This window comes from Danio rerio, chromosome 4, assembly GCF_052040795.2.
Source record: "Danio rerio strain M-AB ecotype USA chromosome 4, GRCz13ab, whole genome shotgun sequence".
In the NCBI taxonomy this organism is placed as follows: domain Eukaryota; kingdom Metazoa; phylum Chordata; class Actinopteri; order Cypriniformes; family Danionidae; genus Danio; species Danio rerio.
In genome coordinates this window covers 49,223,853-49,232,065 of record NC_141024.2, presented here as the reverse complement: position 1 = coordinate 49,232,065, position 8,213 = coordinate 49,223,853, and the positions used below count along the sequence as shown (strand labels likewise).

At 29.9% G+C, this 8,213-nt stretch overlaps 1 long non-coding RNA gene across 1 annotated transcript; it reads right to left on the bottom strand.

The window, feature by feature from the left end:
• Positions 1-1,346: 1,346 nt before the first annotated feature.
• si:dkey-22h13.6 lies at positions 1,347-7,016 on the bottom strand. Its single transcript, XR_015483670.1, has 3 exons — positions 6,987-7,016; positions 5,357-5,476; positions 1,347-1,831 (listed from the first exon to the last, which is right to left on the bottom strand). It is a non-coding gene; the product is annotated as a si:dkey-22h13.6 (long non-coding RNA).
• Positions 7,017-8,213: the final 1,197 nt, after the last annotated feature.

Sequence of the window (8,213 nt, the reverse complement as noted above, 5' to 3'; positions counted from 1 at the left end):
CTATTTTAAGTCCAATATACAAGCTTGATCATTTGAGTAACAGTTCGGTTTATATCGAGGGGGATCCAGGCTGTGTGTCATTTAGATTTGACCCATGCCATGGATTGAACTGGTATATTATACCTAACCCTTTATATGTTTTGTTCAAAATGATTAAACCTCAAATAAACAAGCCAAAACCGACAATTCCAAAAATAAACCTTGATAATATTACTGATTTAAGGAAAAGCCTATGGAGGAAATGCACTCTACAAATGTTAATTTAATTTACACTGCCTCACGAAATTGAGACTAACTTATGGCAGTTTATACATTGTTGCAAATGAAAAGATAATTTAAATTATCATGGTAAAAAACATTTTAAAGTGTTATTATTTACAAGAGAAAAAAATAGGCTCTTATAAAAGGATCCACAACACTGATCAGTGAGCACATACAATTTATGAACATGTACAGATGTATTTGGTGTCTGTATTGTATGTAGAGATGTGCCAAAAAATTCTAAATGATGAACATGACTTACAACACTTATTTAATGAAGCTTTTAAAAGGAAAAATCCTCCATTTAAGATACACTTTATGTTCAGATAATTGTTCATTTAGAATCACTGTTGTAAAAGCTGACCGCAATGAATCAAACATAAACATTTAAAATTAAGCAGAACAGTTTGTATACGTTGCTGACTGAATTTTGGCTTTTCCCATGCCATAACAAAATAAAACATGTTATGCGATTGTAAGGCAAATAATTACAATAGAGTCTTATGCAAATTCAAGGGACTTAATTTTAACTCAATAAGATCATTGACCAAAAAAGAAAATTTCCCTCATCATTTACTCAAACTCAAGTAGTTCTAAAGTTCTGTTTCTTTTTTCTGTTGAACAAAACTAAAATATTCTAAAGAATGTTGGAGAGAAAAAAAAAACAGCCACTGACATCTATGGGAATAAATAATAATAATAATAATGTGTGTATATGTTCTGGTTTTATAAACATACTGTATTTACTCATCTGAATATAACTATATAATTCATTAATAAATATAATAGCAATAATCTTACATGTAACAATTTTAGTAATTATACTTTTTACAGTTTCTGTTATTATAATCTCAACAAAACTATAAATTATAAAGTATAGATTTTAGTAAAATGTAGTTATTAGAATTACTGTGCTCCATTCTCTTCTTAACATCACATAAGAGCACAACCATCAAATACATAGAAGAGAAACTGGTTCCACACAACTGTCCAAGCATCAGACAGGGAAAACCACAAACTGCTTGATTATTTGGTGCATTGTCTATGCACAGTTCAAGTTCAAAAAATAAATAATTCCAAAAAGGTTTCAATTTAAACAACCCCATTTACTTTATGTATAAAAGCTGCAGTTGATACAACTTTGACATGGTCAGACCTTAACTGCACTGTTGTTATGTCAATTGTTATAAGAATTGTGTGGTAAGGAAGATGCAGTAATTATGCATAACAGTCACATTCTAAAATTGCTTGACATTAGTTGAAATGGTGTTGAATAACTTGTTTTTTTTACAATACATAAAATAACATGGCATTTCATACAATTTCAGTTTAAAATGTATTATTGGAAATTAAAACAAATGGCTGCAGCCTAAAACAATTAACCATTCATATGTTACTATTTTAAAAGGTATGGTGGTGGAAAGGCCATCACTCAAAAATTGACCAATAATTTCCAATGCAGATGCACCAAAGGGTTGGGGTGAGATGGTGGCATTTAATCCTTCCTTGAGTGAATCCTTATCTTGTGGTCAATGGAAGTTTGCAGAGACCCCCTAGTAGTCACTGGACCCTGATAAAAAGAGACACAAAAACTTTTATAGTTGGACTGTAATACAATATACAGCTGAAGTCATAATTATTACCCCCCTTTGAATTTTTTTTCTTTTTAAAATATTTCCCAAATTTTGTTTAACAGAGCAATCATTTTTTACAGTATGTCTGATAATATTTTTTCTTTTGCAGAAAGTCTTATTTGTTTTATTTCGTCAAGAATAAAAGCAGTTTTTAATGTTTTTTAACAGCCATTTTAAGGTCAAAATTATTAGACCCCTTAAGCAATATTACCTTCTGATTATTTACAGAAAAAAACATTATTAAACAATAACTTGCCTAATTACCCTAACCTGCCTAGTTAACCCTTTAAAAGTCACTTCAAGCTGTATAGAAGTGTCTTGAAAAGAATCTAGTTTAAAAAAAATAATAATAATAATAATTAAAAAAAAAAAAAAAAAAAAAGTATTTTTGGCTGGATTTTCTCTTTTTTTGGGGGGGGTAGAAAAACGGATAAACTACTTAAATTCATTATACACATATAGGCGGTGCTGAAACAGCCAATTTCCTTTGACTCAACCAAATCTGACCTCCTGATGCCCCCTAAAAACGATAGTCCTCTGAGTACCAGCACCCAGACTTTTAATTATTATTTAATATATATATATATATATATATATATATATATATATATATATATATATATATATATATATATATATATATATATACTAAGTTTACATATTCTATTGTTTGATCAGTTAGCAGGCTTACATTCATTGCGTATGCATGAATGTAATAAAAAATGTAAATTAACAGTATTATCAGACATTTGTCATTAAAATCATAGTTCATGTCTTTAAAATCATCATAGTTCGCTGACAAAAAATAAAAATAATATATGCCTATAGTTCACCGCCAAATTTCTTGTTGCGGTGCACCTGATGCTGAGCATAGCCATTTCCCAGCAGCACCAGGTTTGCTTGATTGGTGAACTATAGGCATATATTATTTTTATTTTTTTGTCAGCAAACTATGATCTTATTTTAATGACAAATGTCTGATAATACTGTTAATATATATATCATTAAAAGTATGGGTGCTGGTACTCAGAGGACTATCGTTTTGAGGGGATATCAGGAGCTCAGATTTGGTTGACCAATCAGAGGAAATTTCTGCAAGTTTCAGCACTGCCTATATGTATATAATGAATTTTAAAAGTAGTTTATCCGTTTTGCTACCGTTTGCCTTTTGTATTGAATAGATGTATTAAAAACATTAATGCCATAGCCCCTTAAAATAAAATTTCCACAAAAATCTAAGAAAACAAACACGAGAACTGCTGAAATCTGCTGCTCTTTGTCTTGTGTTGCCTAGAATTCAGTCTTCACTGTTTGCCCTTCGGGTCAAAAATGGGTTTGCTTTACTAAACTTCTTAAATAATGCAGTTAAATTAAATTCAAGTCTTCAAATTCAAGTCATTTACCATGAAGAAACAACAATATCTTCATCATAAACTGTAAATGTTTAGGTTTTCCCTCATCAGTGCGTAGTATTTCATCAGTGTTTACTCGGTGGGCAACACCTTTTTGATTACAGTAAAGAGTGAATTTTTAATGCTAAAGGTACCTATGCAAGTGTGACAGTTTTTAGCAAGACAGTATTCATAAAAGTTAAAACAGGAGATTTGGTAACACTTTAAAATAACTACACGATTCAGTGAATCATTTATTAAACATTAGCAAATAGTTAATTTATTATTTGTTGTATAAACATCAACTCTACATTAGATGTTAGTATCAGTTAATAAATACAGCTACAATGCTGTTTTTTTTTTACTTATAAGCACATGTATAATCTGCTTAATGATTTTGTTTTCATGCTAATGATTAATTTTTTATAACTAAATTAAGTATTGCATTATTTACAAACCAGTTATATAAAATAGTTGGTATAGCTGCATAATTAAACAATTAATAAACGTGTGTGTGTGTGTATGTATGTATGTATGTATGTGTGCTCTTATAAATAACAATTAAAGGCATTGTATCAAATAAACAATAAATCATTTCAATTTTATTTAAAAAATAAAATGACTAAAGTTTAAACTTTACTAATTATCAGGGGTGTCCAAATATAACATAAAAATGGGCAAAACAACAACAATATAATGATTTAACAATATATTATGATAGAACATGTGAATGTTATTTAGCGATGTTTCAACAGTACCATGATTTTATTTTAGTTAAGATTGCAATTTCATTTGATACAGCTTCATTTGTGCATCTTCAAATTAATAGAAATGAATAAGTAGTTTATTTTTTCCTAAGAATATAACTGAGCTTTTAATTGTTGTTTATAAGGGACTTACAAAGCATAAATAGTACATATAATGGTTCATAGTGTGCAGTTATAAAGTGTTACTGCAGACTCTTATTGTGTGTGTTGGGAGTGTTCGTGTGTCAGTAGGTTTTGTGGTGTGAAAATTGTTTTATAGCTGATGGGTCAAAATTACCCCGAAGAACAACCGTTCTACATAAATGTGTATAACCTTAATGAAAACAGAAAATGAATAATCTTTTTTTAATGTTAAGGTAATTTTAAAAATAGATTACGGAAAAAATATTGTTTAGGGTATTTTAGTTTTTTTGCTGTTAAAATGGTGTCAGTGTCATTTTTTACCCTTAAGTCAAAAGGAGGGTTAAAGCAAAGAAGAAAAAAAAGATGTTAATCATTTATTTCAGAAAAAAAATGTTTCTGACAAATTTAAGCGTTACATTTAAGACAGAATTATTAGTGTGTAAGAACAGCTGTTTGGTGCGTTTTTGTGCCAAGATGATGGAGCAACATTTTAAGAAGTGCTGTTGGCAAATATTGCAGAGCTTTGTTGCTTGGCTACTTTTCTGCTGAGAATGGGCATTTTAAGATAATTTTTTTTTTATTTAATGAAAGTTATTTTGTATAAATGTATATATGATGTGCAACCTATTTACCAGCGTAAAGCAAAGATAGGTTATTGGATACTTTTTACTTGTGTACATGTTTGAGGCCATCTCTTTTCTTTCACTTGAGTACAAAAGTATAATCAGTACTTCAAATTTTACCTGTCATTTTAAACATGAGTACTTGTGCTTAAGGATGCATGCACTTTAGTCATATCTGATATCAACTATGAGTATATTAACCAAGAAAATGGAGCCATATAAATTTTTGGTTCAGGGTTTTTACATTTGATTCAACAAAAAAGGCACCAAAGTTTTTTTGTTTTTTTACAGTTATCTTTCATCCTAACTTAGCTTATATTTACTTTAACGAATTCCAAATGTTACATATAAAACAAACAAAACAAAACCATAAATAAATAAATATCTTTTTATATAACTTTGCAGCTCTAGTTCAAGTAATGTTCATAAACTGTCACACAGTTTAAGTCTTATAATGAACATTGAATATGGCATTATGCAATGAGTTATAATGTTATACTAAATCACATATTGAAAAATAAGATTAACATTGTTGGCCAAAAAAAAAAAAAAAGTACCTGATGGAAGTGGAAGAAGAGACAAATAGATCTTTATAGAGCACGGTGGATTCCATACAAAGACTGGTTGCTGAGGAGTGTCTGGATCAAGGGACCACAGATAAACATCAGAAGAGAATTCTGCATAAGACAGGTGAGATTTCTATTGTAAATAATTTTATTGTAAATTATTTTTATTGTAGAAAAATAAATAGAAAAATAAATAAAGTATCTAGTACATGACCTCTCAATAAAAAATCTGTCCATTAATTTAATGTAGGAATTTAGTACATTTCATGCATTTTCACAACATTGGGGGAATGGGGGAAACATATTATACTTGTGAAAAAACTCTTTCAAAAACACCTGAAAAAATTACAATACAATTAACAAGTAATATTTTTCCAGAGATTTGTGCCCCTAAAATACAACAATTAGTAAATAAATTTACAACATATGACAACAGAACAAACCTTATGCCAGTGTGATAGAAAGTAATTATTAATAGTAAAAAATAAAATAATGAATATTGTTAAATAAAAATAATAAATATATATAAAATTAACTAATTAATTAATTTCTTACAATTATAGACAATGACATTTCCATTAACCCTGTCTGAGTGACACGTCGTGAGGCCATTACGTCACATGATCAACGGCTGTTTGTCAACAGATGACATTGCACCCTCAACGTTTGTTTTTTTTATAATAGGTTGATATTTAGCTCAAGAATTATCTGTAAATACAAAATTTGTACATATAACAATCCTGTTCATTCGTAGTTATCTGTTTGTTTACATATTAACTTTTTTTTTGTTTATTCGGTTTTAAGCTTAAGGTTAATTTGTCCGTTGTTGGTAAGTACCGTTATTCCATTAAATAACGTCAGCCTTGCAACATCGTAAGATTATTTATTAATTTATTTGTTAAGTATGTGCTATCCAGTTAAGGACTTTTTTTACCGTAAAACCATGATTTTTGGCGCACTGAATAAAAATACACGTTACCTAAAATACTTAAAATATGTTTCTGTTAGCAAAAATAGGTAAATCTATGATAACCATGGCACAACTATATTAACACACTTTTATTAAATATTTGTGTACTTATTTATCTATAGTAAAGCAGGGTTAATAACCGAAAGGGTTGACTGACGTGGTCAGGCACGCGTAGGGCGGGAAAAGTTATGTCGTAGATTAGTTTGGTCCAACAGCATTGAGAATAGTAACACGTGACCTATGGTCTATGCTTCAGTGACCTGTATGAAATCGAACTGATAGGTTTAATAAGCACGAAACTGGTTAAACAGGCTTTATTAACATACTATAATCATCAGACTCACTCGATCCTGAAGGACTACTGTCCAGAGTATGCACAACCTCCAAACGCAACCATAAATGTTAGTTATGCCTAATAAAGTATGTGCCGGATTCAAAATGGTATTAAAAGTTTTTTATGTGGAAAAACAGTGGTCAGCACCAAATATAGATGAAAACGGATTATAATCCGTGTTAACAGTGACCATTTTTATGAACTTTTCTCGCAATACCGAATTCCCTGCTCTAATGCTATCCCGTGACTAAAACCACATAAACATAAACTATAGGAAAATAACACCATGTCATGAAACACAAAGTAAATTGTTTTACCTGTAGAGCCGTGAACCTCGTGTTGGTTGTGGTCATCGTATCGTTGTCTTCTTCTAGACATTGCCGTTTTGCATAAAGATTTATTTATAAGCGTATTACTGCCACAGTGCCACCTATTGATTAGGACCTCTTTCAAAATCGGGATCATTAACTACCATTTAGCCCACTAAATTCTATCATATAAACCTTAAAAATATCAATAAAGATTTAAATCTATTATCCTCTAGTTCTTTTCCAAAAACAAATAAATCTCCTTACAATTTTTGTCAAGTTCAGAAAACAGAAACAAATCTTTAAATAGTATATAACCCACTTCTTGTTTCTTCTTGTTACTTTTTTAAACTTTATAAAAACCACCCTCATTTCATAATCCATATTTACAGTAGCATTAGCAACAGTTTAAATAAAAAAAATCAGCATGGTTTTAAATACATAACTCTCCATAGTCCACTGTTTTGAAACCCCTCAACTTAAACCATAGTCGAAGAAAAAAAAAAACTCAAATAAATATATAAATAAAATAATCCTTAGCCCTTAGTTTTTTAGTTTCACCTTAATTTTTTTCCAAATTTGTTCTCCTGAGATTAAAGGACAATTCAATCAAAAATGAAAATTCACTCAACATTTACTCTCCCTCAAGGGGTTTCAAACTTTTATGATTTTCTTTCGTTTGATGAATAAAATATAAGACATTTTGAAAAAACCTGAAAACCTGTAACCATAGACTTCCATAGTAGAAAAACAAATACTATAGAAGTCAGTGGTTACAGGTTTCCAGCTTTCTTCAAACTATCTTCTTTTGTGTTCAACAGAGAAAAGACAGCCAAACAGGTTTGGAACAAGTGAATGGTGAGTAAATGGTGATAGAATTGTCATTCTTAGACGAACTGTCCCTGTAATTTTGGGTAGGATAAAAAATACATTCAAAGGAGTAGCAGAATATAGGCATTCTTATGGGTTTAGTTCTAGTTCAATTAAACAAACATTTTATAAAAAGGAGTAATCATACATTTATTAAGCTTTTTATACTGCTTCTAGGCATGACAATGACAAAACTGACGTTACCTGTTTTATCTTTTCCCTAATTACAGAGTTCTCTACAGTCAACTGACAACTACATAACACTTACACATTCTGTCCCTCAAAAATAAGGTACGTGTAATTATTGTGACAGAACTACTGGTCATCAGGAAAGTGGTTCTAAAATTTCAAATCTTGGAGACTCAT